This window comes from Carassius gibelio, chromosome B20 (genome assembly GCF_023724105.1).
Source record: "Carassius gibelio isolate Cgi1373 ecotype wild population from Czech Republic chromosome B20, carGib1.2-hapl.c, whole genome shotgun sequence".
Classification (NCBI taxonomy): Eukaryota; Metazoa; Chordata; class Actinopteri; order Cypriniformes; family Cyprinidae; genus Carassius; species Carassius gibelio.
The window spans coordinates 2,671,139-2,689,536 of NC_068415.1; the positions used below are offsets into that span (position 1 = coordinate 2,671,139).

An 18,398-nucleotide genomic window follows, 5' to 3' on the forward strand; every position below is an offset into this window, starting at 1 on the left:
ATGAGTGAGAGATGAAGAGCAACAGATCTTCTTTCTGCTTCAGTCTACACAATAAATGATGCATTAAACCTAGATCTGAAACCAAACTCAACCCAATCATACAGCATCACCTCATCACATTTCTAGAGAACCATAACATTCTTTAACATTATGCCTTGTGTAATTGTTTCATGATTTTCTTATCACAGTTCAAAAATGCATGTAAATGATATCTAAATGATGTAAAATTAACATTTATGCATTTGGCAGACACTTTTATCCAAAGCAACATACATAGAACATACAGAATGAGTAATTCATATATGATTTGCATAAGAAACAATTCATAATAATTCATATAATACAAATATAGTTATCAAATATCCTATAATTATATTTTATATAAATAAAATTACAGAATAAAAACACAATTAATGCTTCAAAGTTTTGATAAAGAAATCTTTCAATATCAGTTCAGCCTATTTAGTTTAATATAAATTGATATTTTTTAAAATAAATATAAAATTTACATTAATTCATATAAAAGACTGTATATTCCCTAATTTATTTATTTAAATATTTCCTTTATGAAATGTTCGAAATAGGCCACTATTACATTTCACTGCAAAAAAGATACATATAACATACATGATATTACATGAATTATTTTCAATTATGAAAGTATGACAGTACATACAGTATATAATAAAATCAATTTCAATATTTATAGTGAAATCCTTTAAAGGCTTCAGTCACCAAAATTATTTCTTTGTTTGGAAACAATAAGTTCAACAAATTCAGACCAAAAAGCATTATATATATTATAATAAATAAGCAATTATAAAAATGGCATAACATATATAATGAAATACATTTCTAAATTTCTTTAAATTAGCTTTGTATATTTATATCTTTGTTTGTGAAAAATAAGCATGTTAATGATTTCAGACAGCTACAGTGTGGCTTGGAAATAATGTATAAGTCAGTTCTACATGTCAAACTCCATTAATCTGTGTATAATTTGGTTTTGAGAGCTAAATATGAGACTGAAGGCATTATGGAGAGACAGACGGTGTGTGTGTGTGTGTGTGTGTGTGTGTGTGTGTGTGCTCCATCCTAGGACCAATAACATCACAGGCAGACTATCATCTGTCTGTGTCAGAGAAAGAGACACACTGACACACGCATATGCAGAAACACAGATGAGCTTTCTGCTGACACACACACACACACACACTCACACACACAGCAGGTCTCTTAAAGACACTGACAGCTCAATTCTTCTGGTTCCTGGGTTTTCTATCCCTCTATTTCTGCCCGTCTCAATGACCATCAATCTGACAGACCCTCGACTGCAAAAACAAGCTGCAACGCACTGACACACACACACACACTTACACACACAGCACACTCAAAGCACCCTACATCACACACTGCACTTCAAGAGCCATTGAATCGAGGAAGCAAACAGGATTGCAATACAAACTTACAGACAGATAGACAGATACATACATAACATAAAAACACCAAAGAAATGACTTTACAAAACTTAAGTTAAAATGAAAGCTAATTCACAATATTGATATAAACTATACTACAAAATTATATATATATATATATGAATGGAATAAATAAATATAATTTTAGAAATAATTAACCTAAATTATTAAACCTAACCACTGTTTTATCTAAATAAACAATAAAATATACCTAAATAGTTATATTTAAAAGGATGACAAAACATAAGAAAATTAACAACAACAAAAACTTACATTTTGAATAAAATTGGGAACAAGATGTGTTGAATTTCTTGTAATTCAGTGAATTCAACTTCCTTTCATAATAACATTAAAATCTTAACATCTTCTCTGACTGCAATCTTCAGTATATTCAGCATAAAAGCTTCACATAATCTCAAACTGTCACAGACTAGACTTCAGCAATAGAACATGAGATTCATATTTAAAGTTAATTCATAACTTTGAAAGTCATATTTTATTTCATAGAAAAAAACAAGATAAAACTAAAATAATTTGAAATTAGTGCTGTCATCATGATTAATTGCTTCCAAAATAAAAGTTTTTGTTTACATAATATATGTGTATGTGTACTGTGTATATTTATTATGTATATAAATATATACTGCATAAAGCAACTCCACTGTCATAGCTTCACTTACTAATATAATAGAAATTATATGAACATAAAGATATACATGTACATACGTTTAAATATTTTCAAACACTGTATTTGTGTATTTATGTATAAATAATAAATGTACACAGCACACACACGTATATTATGTAAACAAAAACTTGTATTTTAGATGATATTAATCACGATTAATCATTTGACGGCACTAGCTGAAATAAAATTAATTTTAAGTGAAATACTATTTTATTTAAGCTGCCAGTGAAGGCACCCTTTCTCATTTTAATTTAGTTGATCTCCAATCTACTAAAATAACTAAAAAATAAAACTTTAATTATCCATGGATTATTTTTTGTTATTTTAGTTCATGGGTCAAAGACGTTAAGATGTCCGCATCAAAAGAAATGTACAAAAGTCATTTTGTGTTCATAGAAAGCATATTAAATGTAAGTAAAATGTCTACTTTTAAGGTTTCAAATACGTTTTTGGAGAATAAAATGTCAAAATTTGGTTGAAATAATGTTACAATGTCATATATATTGTACAACACAATATTTATGCAAAAATTCAAACAACATGCTCATTCTGACATTTACATATTAAAATACCTAAAAGAATAATGGAGCATACTAAATTTTATTGTGTTTTAAATTAGTAGAAAATTCTTACTGACAAATGGGCAAAACCTAGGATAGTGGCAAATGTTAAAAATGTAAAATTACAACTCATTAGTATTTGGGGTGAAATTAATTAGTCTTTTAATATGTCATACATTGATTTTTGTTGTAAATATGCCTGACAAGATTGTTCAACACAGTCTCACTCTCTACTCGTCAAATGTCTGACGCATGGTCAAGTGATCTGGCGTCACTTTTTTGACGCACTGGGTATACCTTTGGCGTTATTTTTCAACGTGCAGGTTAGTCCGATAGACTTCTATAGAACTCAGCAGCGTTTAAATTTGACGTCTTGGTTCAGCACACCGCAACTACACTGAATAAATAAAAATAAATAATAGGCTACAAAAAATATATATATATGACAGAGATCGTTTTTATCTGGCCCTCCAACTTGTTTTTGAGGTTTAAATATTCTCGCAATCTGATATTAAAGTGATCTCTGTGCCAAAGCTTAGCGCGTTCATCAGTGGTGAGTTTAACAACACTCAACTGCAGGTAAAACAGCATTCATCGGTGAGTTTGACCAAAGCAACACTCAACTGCAGGGAAAACGGCATAAAAAGGTGAGTTTAACAACGCTCCAAGGCGCGTGCAAGTAAGCAGTTTAACCGTTTTCTTACACACCATTCTCGCTTATCGCTTATTCATAGTTCATCATCTCTATGAAATCACGTTCAAGAAGTCTCATTCAGCACACATCGCGATACTTGCCATCAGTTTCCATGTGCCACAGGGTCGGTGAGTAGATATAATTACGCTCTTTTAATGCCTGTTATAAAATGTATTCTGTCTTTATTAATCAGATTAGCGCCATATTGTTTACTCGCTGTATTATATCAGTCATCCTCGGCTGTCTTTGAGTTTCATTGCGTTTAACTAAATGAACACACCTGCTAACTAGTGTGATTAAACCCTGTCGGTCACGTGACGTGCCATAGACTTTCAATATATTCATTTCATGTCAAAGATGTAAATTTGTAGTAAAATCATGGTAACCACGGCATGTACAATAGCAACAAATTAAATTTGAAGTTAAAATCCAGGAACGGGACATTTACCATGTTTTTGCCACAGTAACTGTAGTTCTACTATGGTATATTAATAATCAATACAACAATAAAATAATCATCAAACTAACTATGGTTGTACAACTGTAATGGTCGTTTTTGATGTGCTTTTATATGACAGATATCACACATTTACTGTACCATGCTTTTGATACATTTTTATGTAAATCCAAAAAAAGTAAATAAATGAAAGGACACATTTTTCCCTTCCTGCAGTTCATTCATATCAGTTTATATTTTAAATATTTTGCTCACAAAACATTATTAAAATTCTGTTTATAATTCTATTTTATTTTACCCCCCTCCTCCTTTCTTATTTTTATTATTTATGTATTTTTTTTTTTGTTGAAAAGATGTAAAGGAAGCAGTCATCCCTGTGGTGTTTGTGGAGAGGTTTTCCTTCAGAAATGGAGAAGACTGAAAGCTGCGGAGGCAGACATTTGCAGCAGTAAGTCTGTGTTGGTTTTACATTTTTATCAAACTGCTGTTATAAATTGCACAGCATTTGTTGTTTCTTAAACTTTTGCACTGTCCAAATACCCACACTTGCCATCTTTGCACTTGACCAATCGATTATTTATTTGACGTCTTTCCTATGTTTAGGCCAAGTGTTCGAGTGAGCATGATGACCACAAGTGTGTGTCGAACTTTTCATCACCTGATGACAGTGGTTCCCAATCCTGATCCTGGAGAACCCCAGCACTGCACGGTTTTGGCGTCTCTCTTATCTGACAAACACACTTTTGAGGTCTTGGAGTCTTCACTGATGAGCTGATGAGTTGAATCAGGTGTGTTTGATCAGGGAGACATCTCAAATGTGCTGTGTTGGGCTTCTCCAGGACCAGGATTGGGAGCCACTGCCTTATGGGACACACTTAAGTGTTTTTTGATTATTATTCAACTTTGCATTTTAAAATAAATTCTAATTCTCTTTTCATTAGTCCCTATTACAGAGGACAATTTAATTTTGGGGGCTTCTAATTAAGTGAAAAAAAAGCAGTTGCAAATGATGTACAAAATAAATATACTTTTCTGTACACCAAGAAAACATGCAACACTTTGTTTTACTACCAAATTATTCTCAGTATCTAATTATTATTATTATTATTATTATTAATAATATTTCACATACATTGGAAAGGTTTCCGTGAGCAGATCAATTACACTACTGATAACATTCCTTTAAGCATGTAATATATTTTTTTATAATTCATATGAATATAGCTTGCTATTATTGACTAGCTTTTAATAATAGATGCATTTAATATATAATTATACAGCATCTTTACAGAGGCTGGTTTTATGGTCTAAAAGTAGCATGTAATAATATTTCCTTCCTTTCTGTCTTTCAGGATTGTTCGCAGATAATGATGTTCTTCTCGATCATGCACAAGGACTCACCTCTTTAACTCTTTATCTTCCCAACACACACAGAAATGCTCCCTTGATTAGTGTTTAGACTTTGCAGTGCAGTTTTGTTTTAGTTCTAAGCTTATAATGAATACATTGTGACCTTCCAGCAACCCATATATTGTATACAGAACCAGTGATCAAAACAATGGTTGAAAATAGTATTTTTATATTGATAAAGCATTGTGTTCTCTTTTTCAAGCTTCATACAGTAAACTTTACTTCTGGTGCTTTTATCATAAAAAAACAAACATCAGTTCTCATCAGGAGTTTTCGTAAAGGACGTATTCATGCACAGCCATCCCCTAGTTCCAGTCATGAAGTGAATGATGTTATTGTCAGTTTTATTTCTGCATTTTTATGTAGCAGGTGTTTGTTTTCCTGAACGTTATCTTTCTTCCTTTGTTCGGACAATCAGTGTTTATTTGATGCTGTGCTGATGGAGGTTTATAGATGATATTGCACACTTGACATGCATGTCTTCATGGTCTTTATTTTCTGAGTTTGAAACAGTGTGTTGTATCACTTTTTGGTCAAATAAATTCTTCAGTGTTCTCTGAAAGACTATCTGTATTTACTTTTTTTTTAAAATAAAAGTATTTGCAAAGAATTTTTATTCTTCATAGTGGCAAAAACAACTTATTGACAGAGGATGCAGTGCAGTTATATGGGCAATTTGTCTTTGAATCAGTTTTTTTTAACTCTGTTTTTATTGCTAGATTTCAATTGGTAAAGAATGGCAAATCACAGAAAAACAAAAGTGAATAATTTTTATAGATTTAAAACAAAACATAACATGCAATTTAAATTTTACAAGCTAATCATTTGATTAGAAAATGCACCTGTCTTAGAAAAAAAAAAAAAGATTTAATGAGAGGAATCGGTTCGATAGAACTGCGAATGCTGGCCATGTGCTCATCAATATTGCCCAATTTTTGTCAAGCTGAAAACAATAATTAGCGCATTTGCATTATTGTTGGAGGAAGGTCATCGGTCATAAATGGATAAGGAAGCGTGACGCCGCTGCTCAGCTTTGATATCATTGGCTGTCAATGTCCCTTGTCATCGCAGGGTTGTCTGTGGTTGGACTATCCTTTAACCCATACTAAACAGCGCATCGTGTTACAAAAGAACGTTTTGCTACTATTATTACATTAGTAATATATTAAGTCAACAATTAAGGGTTGCTATGTTGAGGAAAATTACCTCTTTAGCGAGATCCTAACCCTAACCCTAATCATAACTTCGATGAACTACAAAAAACAGCCCCTAGTTTCGCCTTTCCATATATAGAACGACGGAGGCTTGTGGGTAATGTAGTTTAAATCGTTTTATTGACGAAATGAAATAAATAATATATTTAATGGAAAAGTGGATATATGAATAGTTTCATTGTGTAAACCTCTATGATATAATTGAAAGACAGAGTGAAATTTGGTATTTTAGAGGGAGCAATATTTAAAATGGCTTTATGAAACATTTCCATTTATTTCTGAAAACTGTGCCCGACATTATTTTATCAGCATAGCATAAGTAAAAATTCTTCTGGTTTTCTCTTTGATTCATTAATTGGACTCTGATTTACAGCCATTTCAAATGTACAGTTTTTGGCTCTTCCGGGGGGTGCTACTGGGCCCCTGGGGGTAGAAGGGCAGTAAAACCTACATGTATGTATTCTCCTCATAATGGACAACAAACTGAGCTGAGTCACATTTATATCTGACAGTTTTCATAGACTAACCTTTTCTTATTCTTATGTCATGAGCAGTAAAGCTTTTGACAGGACATGGTGAGGCCATCTGATGAAACATGGCAAAATTAGAAAGAAATGATTTAATAATAAAAATTATAGATTATTTATTTTATTTTTGAAGTTAACAGTAATAAATATAATGGATAAACCTGCAACAACATGCCATTATCTATTCCCCACTGTTAAGCAATAATCAAGGACAATTTATACACATTGTGATACTTCACTATTCCACAAGGAATAATTCATGGAGTACTCAGAATACTATATATATTAACTAATTAGCAACAATCAGTGTAAAAATGTCCTCCTCACCCCCGTATCTTGCTCCTCAGGTACTGGACATCAGTAATGTGCGTGCTCTTGGTTTTAATGCAGTACAAGATCCACGTTGATCATTCCTGCTACATTCTCAGTTATCCCTCAAGTGTTTGTAACTATAAAGTAAATGGCTTTTCAAAATAATTAATCTAGTAAATCCCTTTATATAGATATATATAGGCATATTTGTGATTAAATATATACAATACTAACTTTCTGGTGTATTGTTGTTCCAGGTGTCATTAATGTTTAAGCAAAAAATAATCCTGGTAATTAATATGTAGTTTTTCAAGTGTAGAATAAACCCATAGTAGCCTACAGTATCTAGTAAAATTATGAATTTACCAAGAATTTTCAACACACAATATTCACCATATTAATTTTATTGAAGCATAGACTATGAAGTTGATAAAGTAGCTTCAAGACAAACACAGTTCAAGGAAAATAATAAAGGATCAAAAATTCATTAATATCATAAATTAATCAGTTCACACAGATGAGTGATGAAATGTCCTTAAAAGTAAAAATAATCCATCCAGTCAACTGTGATACAGATCATGTGATACATTTAAGACATGTGATACTGTTCCAGAAAATAATGATTCCCATCATCACATCTAAACTGGTTTCATCTCCCCATCGTGTTCTTCTTCTCTCGTGTCTGGAAACAGTTTGTGGTTGATATCCAGCACTGGTGTGGTGTAGCCTTTTCTCAGCCAGAGGATCTCTCAGTCCTAAGATCCCAGACCTGGTCAAAGTGAAACACACAATACAGATTAAGTTGTTTAATTGACAGAGAGCTCAGCTTATGTTCTGTGTGATTTTAGCAGGGTGAGCAACTATGACCCTTGTAGTACTGTACACTTACCATTCTTCAAGCTGTTTTAAGACCTTTTGAGAAGGTTTTTCTCTGAAGACAATTTACCACATCCTCTTCTTTCAGTCCTTTCAAGAGCATCACTTGGTCAAAACCCCCCATTTGGCTGATGAGATCATCTGTACAAATTAAAATACTGCAATAAAAATTTCATTCTGCAAGAATTAAGGCAAAGGACTTGCTCATGAGACACCCCTTAGCATGTGACAGAATTTTTTGCCTCTATAATTCATCTATTGTTGCAGTAAATGTGTCTTTTTTCCCCTCTCTAATCTATCTTCAAAGTTCCTGACTTCTCTCACAAATGTGTTTTAGTGTAAGGCCTGGCTTCAAACCAATCAACTATCAATCCACAATTTATAATACAACATTTATGAAACAATGAAATAATGTAAACCACTTACATAAAACTTGTATTCTTTTATTTAAGACAAACAGTTGGTGTTTTTTTGTTTTTTTTTTTACTTAAAGTTTAAAAATATTCGGGTCACACTTTGCCTACATGATTTAATTGTAATAGCTGTATATAAATTTTTTTTTTATTAAGAATAAAAACATAGAAAGAATAAATTACGGCTGAGATGAACAGTCCTGTGAGATAAAATCATAAAGTGCTGTAACACATAACACAGCATTGCACAGCATTGCTTCAACACACACATACCAGAGGACTTCTGTCTTTGTTTGGGCTCAAGATGGCCGTCTTCATTCCTCATGAGCAAATCATTTCCTTGGTCTTCCTTCTCTTCTGAAAAACAAGATAATCTTACTCTGTGTGCAATTAACACTGCTCATTAAACATATAATTAAGTTAATTTAAAATAAGATTCAGACCAGAGCATTTGATGAGTAAATGTTGATTCAGAAATATTTTAAACAAATGTACCTGGGAAGAGCTGATCATGGCAAAATTCGCTGAGACTCAGTAATAGCTCTTTTAGTTTTTAGGAAGGTTTGTGAGGGTTAGCTCTTAAAAGAGCTGTTGAGCTTGAACAGCATTATCTGCAAACAATCCTGTAAGACAGAAAGAAAGAAAAATATTACTACATTACATGCATCTTATACATTACTGTGCGTATGTGTGTGTGTAATTATACAGCTATATTCATATATATATTAAAAAAAATTATTACAAGCTAACAGGACTGTTATCAGTAGTGCGCAAGTCTTAATAATGCCAAAGCGCAGTGCCCTTAATGAACACTAAACCCACATTATCTCCAATACCGCTCCGGAGCTCTATACCAGGCTTAGTGTATCCCATCATGCATCAATTTTTGGAATAAATTGTGAGACCTTTTGTCGAGATCTCACAAGGGGTCACGGAAACCTTTACAATGTATGTAAAATATTAATAATAATAATAATAATAATAATAATAATTAGATATTGAAAATAATTTTTCAATTAATTTATTTTAAAATGCAAAGTTGAATGATCAAACTAAAAATCTCTGTAAACACTTAAGTGTGTCCCATAAGGCAGTGGCTCCCAATCCTGGTCCTGGAGAAGCCCAACACTGCACATTTAAGATGTCTCCCTGATCAAACACACCTGATTCAACTCATCAGCTCATCAGTGAAGACTCCAAGACCTCAAAAGTGTGTTTGTCAGATAAGAGAGACGCCAAAACCGTGCAGTGCTGGGGTTCTCCAGGATCAGGATTGGGAACCACTGTCATCAGGTCATGAAAAGTTCGACACACACTTGTGGTCATCATGCTCACTCGAACACTTGGCCTAAACATAGGAAAGACGTCAAATAAATAATCGATTGGTCAAGTGCAAAGATGGCAAGTGTGGGTATTTGGACAGTGCAAAAGTTTAAGAAACAACAAATGGTGTGCAATTTATAACAGCAGTTTGATAAAAAGGTAAAAACAACACAGACTTACTGCTGCAAATGTCTGCCTCCGCAGCTTTCGGTCTTCTCCATTTCTGAAGGAAAACCTCTCCACAAACACCACAGGGATGACTGCTTCCTTTACATCTTTTCAGCTAAAAAAAAATACATAATAATAAAAATAAGAAAGGGAGAGGGGTACAATAAAATAGAATTATAAACAGAATTTTAATAATGTTTTGTGAGCAAAATATTTAAAATATAAACTGATATGAATGAACTGCAGGAAGGGAAAAATGTTTCCTTTTATTTATTTACTTTTTTTGGATTTACATAAAAAGGTATCAAAAGCATGGTACAGTAAATGTGTGATATCTGTCATATAAAAGCACATCAAAAACGACCATTACAGTTGTACAACCAAAGTTAGTTTGATGATTATTGTATTGTTGTATTGGTTATTAATATACCATAGTAGAACTACAGTTACTGTGGCAAAAACATGGTAAATGTCCCGTTCCTGGGTTTTAACTTCAAATTTAATTTGTTGCTATTGTACGTGTCGTGGTTACCATGATTTTACTACAAATTTACATCTTTGACATGAAATGAATATATTGAAAGTCTATGGCACGTCACGTGACCGACAGGGTTTAATCACACTAGTTAGCAGGTGTGTTCATTTAGTTAAACGCAATGAAACTCAAAGACAGCCGCGGATGACTGATATAATACAGCGAGTAAACAATATGGCGCTAATCTGATTAATAAAGACAGAATACATTTTATAACAGGCATTAAAAGAGCGTAATTATATCTACTCACCGACCCTGTGGCACATGGAAACTGATGGCAAGTATCGCGATGTGTGCTGAATGAGACTTCTTGAACGTGATTTCATAGAGATGATGAACTATGAATAAGCGATAAGCGAAATGGGTTGTAAGAAAACGGTTAAACTGCTTACTTGCACGCGCCTTGGAGCGTTGTTAAACTCACCTTTTTATGCCGTTTTCCCTGCAGTTGAGCGTTGCTTTGGTCAAACTCACCGCTGAGTGCTGTTTTACCTGCAGTTGAGTGTTGTTAAACTCACCACTGATGAACGCGCTAAGCTTTGGCACAGAGATCATTTTGATATCAGATTGCGAGAATATTTAAACCCTTAAAAACAAGTTGGAGGGCCAGATAAAAACGATCTCTGTCATATATAATTTTTTTTGTAGCCTATTATTTATTTTTATTTATTCAGTGTAGTTGCGGTGTGCTGAACCAAGACGTCAAATTTAAACGCTGCTGAGTTCTATAGAAGTCTATCGGACTAACCTGCACGTTGAAAAATAACGCCAAAGGTATACCCAGTGCGTCAAAAAAGTGACGCCAGATCACTTGACCATGCGTCAGACATTTGACGAGTAGAGAGTGAGACTGTGTTGGATTGTTACAATGAATGACATTTTACTGGGTGTCTTCTGTAAATCAGGGGAAGATGTATGATATTTATTTTTTGCTCAGAAACACAAAAACAAAATTGCAATTAAATAAAACAGAAAACTTTTTGCATTTTTGGGGGGGGGGGGGGGTCGGTAAACTACAACAGTTTAAAAGCAGCATTACACTTTTTTTATGCTTAAACACTTTTTCGTCTTTGACCCTCATGGATAAAATGAATATGAAAATTAAATAAATATATCATGTAAAAAATATACTGACACATTAAAGACCAGTTACTCAAAAAAATGTATAATAAAATCCATTTCAAAATATTTCAAAATAAAATAACACTGATCGAAACACAAAGGAGACGTCAGTCATCTCCAGACGTGCCCTCAGTAGAGCTCTTATTTTCTGGTTCACTGCTGAGTGTCTGGGAGCGTGTCGCTGACTAAAGCCCTTGACCTGCTGTTTGCAGTCATCGGCTCTTTCATTTGTGAGCACTTAAGCTCAGTTTGTTCTAATTATCAGCTCTCTGATGAGCTTTCAGGGCAAGAGCCAGTCTAATTGTCTATTGACATCACCAATCCATCTGTAAATCTAGTTCACTGTGCAACTTTTTGACTTGGGCTTGCTAAGATTTCTAATGTTTTTAAAAGATCTTTCTAACTCTCAACAAAGCTGCATTTATTGGATCAAAAATACAGTGAAAACAGAAACATTGTGGAATTTTATTACAATTAAAAAAAACTGTTTTCTATTTAAATGCATTTTAAAATGTGATTTGTTTCTGAGATCAACGCTGTATTCTCAGCATCATTCCTCCAGTCTTCAGTGTCACATGATCTTCAGAAATCATGAAAATATGCTGATTTGCCAAATAAGTTTCCATAAAAAAAAAAAAAAAATGAAACAGCATAATTATTTTCAACATAATCAGAAATGTTTCTTGAGCAGCAAATCAGCATTAGAATGATTTCTGAAGGATCATGTGATGCTGAAGATGCTGAAAATTAACTTTCTTTAACTTGCAGAAAAACATATATTTTTTTTTTTTTTACACATTCCAAATCTTAATTACTAGTTTTTTCAAACTTTTACCTGCTAACGCATATGTATAAAAAAGATTTTTGTTAGCCATTTCTTCCTAAGGCCCAAAACATACTCCACACAACATGCAAAGTTACCAAAGCAATGCAAACTTTCTTTTTTACTGAATTGACAAAATGTGAAATTATACATTGCTTCAAGTACATACTGTAATTTACGTCTGTGTCTAAACTGAGAGAAACACTTATGATGGCACTTCACATGAGATTGTTGAGCTGCTCCAGAAACACAATGTGATTAAATCTGTGGAAGGAAAGACAGGAAAAATGTTTGTTTTAACAAGTGCAAAGCTTTTGTCTGTTTGCAGGCATCACCTGTGACTGGATACAAAGATTGATTTATTTATCCCGCCGCTAATGATTCGTTTGTGTGAGAACTTGAAGAACAGTTCTGCTCGTTTGGGATAAACTTTCCCAAAGTGAATTCTTTGATCATCTCGACTTTGTGTTGTGGCATCTTTTCATTTTAATGCACAAGTTTAATGAAGCTTTACACAAACTCATTTTCTTTCCTGAAAGTTTTCAGTTTGCATTCCATTTGCTAACATTAGTTACAATACTTTAATCTCAATCTTAATCTGTGCATTTACTAATATATTTTTAGGCTCAATAGCTACATCTGTTAACGCAGTTAATGCACTGTGAACTAACATGAACATTTCCATTATCTTTCCCTGACAAAGATGAATAAATTCTGCTAAACTATACAGTTGCTATGGTTAATGAATTAAAGGACATGAACATGAACATTTGCTTAAAATATATTCATCCTCAGGCCATCCAAGATGTAGATGAGGATCACTTGCTCACCAGTGGATCCTCTGCAGTGAATGGGTGCCGTCTTTAAACCATTGTTTCTATAAGTCCATAATCCAAAACATTACTTGCTCCCAAAAAAAAAAAAAAAACTTATTCACCTGAATCAGGAGCGAAATCAGCACAGATCACATAGTGATTACAAGCCAAAACACCCCAAAACAGGTCTACACAAATAAGTGGCTGGATTTTGATGTGACAGAGACCACAGAAGATTAACTTTTCCACTTGAGGAAGCATCATTATTGAATATGGACTCATAAACTCACAGCTTTTTGCTTCTCAAGATGTTAACTGATGGACTGGAGTGGTGTGGATTACTGTGATGTTTTTATCAGCTGTTTGCACTCTCATTCTGACGGCACCCATTCACTACAGAGCATCCATTGGTGAGCAATCGATGCAATGCAATACTTTTCCAAATCTGTTCTGGTGAAGAAATAAACCCTACATCTTGGATGGCCTGATGGGAAGGAAATGTTCAAAATTGTAAATTTTGGGTGAACTTATACAGTTACCAAAATATCATTTAATCAACATTTATATTGTTATGGACCCATAGTCAGGTATGAGGTAATTAATCATAACGTGACAGCAACTAATGTTTGTGATGTTTTGGGCTACTAAGCTTTAGCAAACTGTGAAAAATGACCATATTCGAACATGTTCACCAAAATATGGTCAGTTTATAAACCTTTACTAATTAATTAAGAGCTTTTTACTATACTATAGCAACAGCCGTGTTTGTGTGTCTGTCTTTATTTGGGTTTTAACAACAAATCCATCAAAAAACACGGAAAACTACATAAACAGGGCCAGATTTTCTGCGGTTGAACCATGATAAACAAGTGGTGCTAAACTCAAGGTGACGCTCACATAGACTTACACAATCCTTCTTTCATCATGCGTCTGTGGGATCAGGTGAAAATGGTGCATCTGATTATTTCGTAATTATCTGATTATTTACAACAACAAAAAAACATAACGTGACGCATATTTGTCAATCAATCATAAATAAAGCAGTGAAAAAAAGAGAGAAAACATGGCATGATAGTTTATGAACTATTTGCATCAATTTAGATTCATTTAAATAATCAGATTTTCAAAATGTGTTTATTCAAATTGCTCAGAATCAGCATAAATCTGTTAAATGGGAAAACAATTCAGGAAAAAGTAATATGGTTGAAATATGGCTAGCTGCGGAACAAACAATATTCAGTATTATTTTAGTATCACTGAGTAACTCGTTTTATTCATATTTTGAAACAGTTTGCATTTTATATTTTTATTTTAGTTAATGTTGTAGTAATTTTGTTTTATGTGTTTGTCATCTCTAGTGTTTTTTTATTATTATTACATATATTTATCTATGTACTTTATACATTTTTATTTCAGTTTTTTTAATACTGTGCATCAAGTATAATGAAAATAATATATATTTTGTATAAACTGTAATACAATTTTAAATCTCTCTGATGAATATAATGTTTAAAAAGCACTTTTTTTATTTGTAAAATAAATGTTGTAATGTCTTCACTGTCACTTTTAATCAAATTAATGCATCCTTGTTGAATAAAAATAATAAAAAATTTCTTTCAAATAAATAAATAAAACCCCATCTTACTGACCCCAAACTTTTGAACAATAGTGCAAAATTCAGTCATTGTTTCCAGCTACTCCTGTAGTCTAAAAGTGTGTGTTGTTGTTATAAAACTCTATTTTAAAGAGTCAAACGCAGCAGTTGAACACCCTGCGAGGCTTCAGTCTGTGTCAGCTCGTCTTGGTTTGTTCCTGGAATGGCAACAAGAGAGGATGTTTTATTTTTGGCATACACTCACAAAAGGTCTGCGTTGAGATGACACGGTTGTATTCTGGCATCTTTCCTCTGATGCTTCGCTGTCAGACAGAGCGGAGGATCTCCTGTGTGCTTCAGTGTGGAAAACAAGCCTGCAGATTAAACCAGGCTGACTCAAACAAGCTATAGAAATATAACAAATTGAACTGAAATCTGCATTGGTTTTCTTATAACGCTTGTCAGTGTATCTTCAACCGATTTCGTTTTTTAATCACCCTCTGATTTTTCAAGAACACTATCCTGTATGTAACTGATCTCTGTTATTATTCTAGCATGTGCAATCAGACCTATTTTGTGAATCAGATGTATTAAATGATCACTTTCCAATAATATCTGTTATCAATAATTATTAGCTATAATAGAAATGAATGGAATAGAATTAAACAATAAGCAATCAATACCTGTGGATGTGGTTCTCTTCGTACAGCAGCTGTCCAGTGCATTTTAATAATTCACCACTGTCCTGGATGTGGCGTCTGTGGCGTCTGTGGCTCTGTTCCCAAACATAGTTAGCTGACTCGCTGTCTACACAGTACAGAGCCCCGGAGGGGACATGGTGATGAAAAAAAGTAAAAAATTGAAGGGGGATATCTAATTTTTCAATGCATTTACATTGTGGATTCTCTCAGAATATTTAATTTAACTGTAAAACTTCACATTTATTCTCATGCAATTGTTGTGTTCTCCTTTAAAACATAAGTTTTGCTCACTAAAATATTGCATTCCCCTATAAAACTATTACATTCACCTGTAAACCTTTACGTTTGCTCAAAAACTATTATGTAAAAAGATACATTTGCTCATAAAATGTTATGCTTGCTTGTAAAACTATTCTATGTTCACTCATATAACTATTGCATTTGCCTGTAAAGTGTACATTTGCTCGAAAAACTATTGTGTTTCTCTATATAACTATAACATTTGCCTGTAAGCCTTTATGTTTTCTCATAAAGCTATTACGTCCCCTTATAAAATGATAAAATGATTTTAATCTGATTTCTGGTGCACGTTTTATTAATGTCGCTTTATACCTTGCATTGGGAGTCTTTGATGTTGTCTAGATAGACAGCTCACTACTGGAACATAGCAATAGATGTAATGGATGAGTCACACATTTGAAGATTTGAACAGATGAATACACTCTTTGTGACACAGCACACACACACACACACACACACACACACACACACTTGCTCTTTCTGTCTGACTCATGCAAACCTCCAGACTATCTATTTAATTCTCTGAGTCATTTATCTCATTTTGCTCTTTAACTGCAGCTGAATAATAATAAAGATGAGCTTTAAAGGCATCTTTAAAACACAATCGCATTAGGTTTTATTAGGTTGGTGTCACTTTAAGACCTATCTTTAAGACCTATCATGGTCAAACACGTCTTTTTAGCATGTGTTTACATAGAAAACAATACAGTGCAGTTGAACAGTATATGCAGAGACACTTACAGTAAATGCCAAATGAACAAACAACACAATGACAATAACATGTTAAATCCAATTTTGGGGAGCAACTAGCCATACTACATATTTTGAGGTAGTGTTACTACACAAATAACCTTTGCACCAAATTGCATTGTACATTTTAATATTACCATCTCCTGTGCATCTCACTGATACTGACATTTCACACATTCCTCTGATTTATATTTGAATAGCAGATCTCAGCATGACACAGAGAAGCAGTGTGATTCTCATTCATATATACATGAGCAAAAGGATACAAGATCAAAAGTAGATCACGATTACAGCTGTACTGAGTTGCTGGCAGCCATTGACTTCCATAGCATAAAAAAATAAAATACAATGGCTATCAACATTCTTCAAAATATCTTCTTTTGTATTCAACAGAAGAAGGAAACACAGGTTTGCAACAATATGAGAGTGAATAAATTATAACAAAATGATCATTTTTAGGTGAACTATCCCTTTAAATGTGTGCATGATAAAAACTTTTATTCTAAGTGAACTGTGATCATAACCACAAACATAACCCCATTAAAACGAGTATTAATCTTCCTGGGAACATTAACCCAGTTCTTTTGCTTCTTATGGCTTTGGTTAGCAGTGAAAAACAAATGGAAGAGGATGCAACAACTTTAAACAGCGATAAAGCTCAGATTGACAGAAATACTCAACAAATATAAACAAGATGTGATGTTAATTGTATAAAAGCTGGCACTGGTGAGAGAGAACAAATGTTGTTTACAAGCCCGCTGGCCAAAACAGCAAACTGCACAAACACACCGTTTACTACAAACACAGCCATCTGCCAGCATGTTTCATTACTGTACTCACATCACTTTCATATCACATGATGCTGAGAGACGTGAACATGAAGCGTCTCACGTCTCACGGCAGCGAGAGCAAACCTGATCGACTGACAGACGTCTGAGGTTTGATATCCAGCCCTTTAACAGTGTTGCAATCATAAACCTCTAACACAGACAGACATCAATAATTATAGCTATATTATTTATTTAAAAGCTTTGAAATCAGAGGAAAATTATTGTTTATAAAGAAAATGTAGTGCTTGCTTGCCCATTAAGGCAAGACACAATGTGTAAATAGGGTAAAAAAATAAAAAAATAAAATAAAAAAGTAAATACACTTTTGCTGAAGAAATTTTACAACATTTAAAAAGTTGTACAGTTTATTTTTTTTTACCTCAAAATGTCACGTTTAAATCACTATTACAATTATTTATTTATTTTAAGCAATTACTGAATGCAAATGGTTAAATCCTGCATTAAATATTTTTTTCAGAGAATATCACCATGCTTAGTACACATTTAGATCTGTATTACATATTTTTTTGGAATATGATTAAATTATGCATTGTTTATTAAGATATGCATACATTTCCAGAAAACAAATCTAAAACTTGGATAAAAACAAAATTTTAAGATTCTGAATTTTATATGAATGTCTATTTTTATCACTCCATAAGTCAGAAAATGGTGTCAACTGCCCGAAAATGAACCCCTAAAACCTTTAGAATATAGACATGAATAAAACTGTAAAGTCTGCATATAAGTGAGATTTTTGTATTGCAAGAAATAAACAGAAATGCAAGATATGAACTCAGAATTGCAA

At 33.2% G+C, this 18,398-nt stretch overlaps 2 long non-coding RNA genes across 8 annotated transcripts; one reads left to right on the top strand and one right to left on the bottom strand.

Annotated features, from left to right (window-relative positions):
• Positions 1-2,931: 2,931 nt before the first annotated feature.
• On the top strand, positions 2,932-5,849 carry LOC127983624 (uncharacterized). Its single transcript, XR_008160467.1, has 3 exons — positions 2,932-3,548; positions 4,231-4,325; positions 5,230-5,849. It is a non-coding gene; the product is annotated as an uncharacterized LOC127983624 (long non-coding RNA).
• Positions 5,850-7,728: 1,879 nt separating this feature from the next.
• On the bottom strand, positions 7,729-11,513 carry LOC127983674 (uncharacterized). 7 transcript variants are annotated; one of them, XR_008160483.1, is made up of 8 exons: positions 11,080-11,513; positions 10,906-10,993; positions 10,133-10,227; positions 9,793-9,977; positions 9,125-9,252; positions 8,903-8,986; positions 8,230-8,357; positions 7,729-8,109 (listed from the first exon to the last, which is right to left on the bottom strand). It is a non-coding gene; the product is annotated as an uncharacterized LOC127983674 (long non-coding RNA). The 7 variants fall into 7 exon arrangements; XR_008160484.1 differs by having other exon boundaries at positions 10,133-10,235; XR_008160482.1 differs by having other exon boundaries at positions 10,906-11,513.
• Between the last annotated feature and the right edge of the window lie 6,885 nt (positions 11,514-18,398).